Here is a 2,642-nt window from a genome sequence, read left to right as displayed (position 1 = left end):
TTGCTAAAAAAATTGACCACACGAATGTCGGCAAACCCGGCAGTGGATTTTGTGTTCCCTCCCAAAATAACTAATAAAACAGGACACCGTTCCGGATATCGTCTATCTTTGAAGGAGTACCCTTAGGAAATCTGGCTCCGCTCTTGCTTGAGGCCGTTGTTGGGCCATTTGCGCTGCGACTTGTCTTGTGGCGCTCGTTGCTGGCTGTGTTGCTGGGAGAGTTGCAATTGAAAGGTTTGATTAGCATGCAATCTGCTAGCATTGTGCTTACATTTCGCCCCTCAGGGTGAAATTACTATGCTGGATGCATTTGCCGGCCTAGTTTGCCCTCTCTCTCCCGCTTCTTTCATCTAAGTGAATCGTCCAGGCCATGCTCCCTCGCTACCTTCAGATCTTCCACGTTATGGATGGTGCGTGTCGCCATTGCTTTCCTACACGTCCAATGGAACAGGATATTATGGCAGTAGATAAATGATTAGTCGTGTTTTGAAAACATATGAAATTACTACCTCGACTTGATATGGCGGTGCCTATGGCCCATAGTGGCGCGGTGTGAATATTCAAGTTTCTCCGCCTTCCGTATACGTCGGTGAACGTTGAGCTACTGTCTTGAATACGCAATGATGTACAGCTAGTTTAGACTCCTCCGTCGCCTTTCCAAGTCCCCTTGATGTTGGCTTTCCTAGTAAATTTCAAACTTTGTAGCACCTAATCAAAAATGAACAAACTTGTTAGACATAGATGAGTTAATAACATCTTAACAATGATTCTAACAAAATGTTGTTCATAGTAAACATCGCGATTATCATTTTTTCTGACTTTTCTAGCTAGTGATTTCCGTACAATTCTGCGCACTATAATGGGAGCAGAACATAATAGTACAGCATCGGGTGTATCCGTTTACATATCTCTGGCAAATATATGGTAGTAGGAAAAAAAGAGTGTGTCTTAGCATATTGACAAGATAAGGTTTAACAGTCTTAGGTTCACCACAATACCTTGGCTTGCAAGGACGGCGTATTCGGGCTAAATGCGGGAAATTAGTGCTAATGCTAGGAGCAGATATTGATGGGTGCATAACCTAAACGCATGCATATCCATCGAATATAAAAAGGGCACGCAAGATACAATTAAAGCTGCAAAAATAGATAGTCACAAAAAAAGATAAACTTGGATCTTTAACTCAGAGCGCGGTTCAGCCTGGCCGAGAGCAGCTGCCTAAATCAAGACGAGTAGGCCAACAGAGGGTGCTGATACCCGATTGTATCGAACTCCCTAAAGGCGACGAGGGGTGGCGGATTATGGAGCGTCTGTCCACAGTTGCTCTAAATTGAAATAAATCAACATGCTGAGTGGCTAAGTGAACGATTACACTTCCATAAAACTAGGCCAAGTGAAGTTGTATAAAAGACTATATGTAAAGACCATATGCTCGAGATATTGGCTATGTTCACAGGATATATGCAGATATTCTCTCATGGGATAGAGTTATGTGCAAGGAACAGAGTTGGCAACTATGATTGTCTATTCAAAACAGGGTGATATCCTTATATAGTATGTCAAAAATAGAAGATCAGTGCGCTAAGATAGTTGCTATTAATTTACTAGAATAAGATAATGGTTTCCTCTTGGATCTTCAAAAATGTATCACGAGACTACTTAGTGTTTTGACAGATTTAGCAGATTCTGTGGCGGAAGTGTGGCATTACACTAGCATCCTCATTACCACCGTATTGCAAGGATCAAAACTAACGAAGAGGGGGTAAACAAATTAACTACAAGAATGTGATAGGGGCAAAATATGCAAATCGAAGGGCAATCACAATGGGCGATGTAAGAGTATGATATAGAAGAAACAAGTGGGGGGCGCCAAACCGCAATCATGCTATTAAACGGCAAAGGTATTAAATTGTTACGATAGGTTCGTGAGCTTCCCTCACGACCTCGTCCCCTGCATTCGCGTAGTCATCCACTCCATCTTCTGATAAACTGGTCACACTTGGCTCGCCTTTGCTGTCGCTTGCGATGCGAGGTGTCCTCTCACTATGACAAATTTGTTGCTCATGCTTTCTCTCAATATTTGGCATGGCCTGGGTTTCTTAGCGCGATTCTCATGATCAATACTGAAGGGTCTCGTGTTGTTTATTTCATTTGGTTTTCAAGCATCTTAGGGCCGTTGCTCCAGCGCTTATATGGAATGACGTCGGCCGGGGAAATGTTCACCTGTTCGTCTAGCTAACTATTCACAATGCTAAGTCACTTGATTGCATAGATGTCACTACCTCACACACCTAGAGTGATTGGTCCTAGCCGTGTCCTCAGCTGCCTCCAAGTGCTCGGTTTACACCTTCCTAGCACGTCAACGACACCGACTGCCTTGGATCTGCCCCGTCTTCACCACATCCGGCCGGCACGATCTTCATCTTCCTGAGTACCTCGCCGGACCTACATGAAATTTTCTCCACTTCTACTTAATGTCGGTGGCTATCAGCAGTGTTTGTGACAAGTGAATCGACCTCAGGAATTAAAGCAGCAGATAGAACTTCAGGGTGTGATTGTTCTCTAACAAGGGTGAGTTAACCAAGTAACTCATACTCTAACGGAAAATTCATAAGCTTAAGTCACTTATCTACAAGCTCAAA

Source organism: Asparagus officinalis, chromosome 8 (assembly GCF_001876935.1).
Source record: "Asparagus officinalis chromosome 8, Aspof.V1, whole genome shotgun sequence".
Lineage (NCBI taxonomy): Eukaryota > Viridiplantae > Streptophyta > Magnoliopsida > Asparagales > Asparagaceae > Asparagus > Asparagus officinalis.
Note: the sequence above shows the minus strand (reverse complement) of the source record.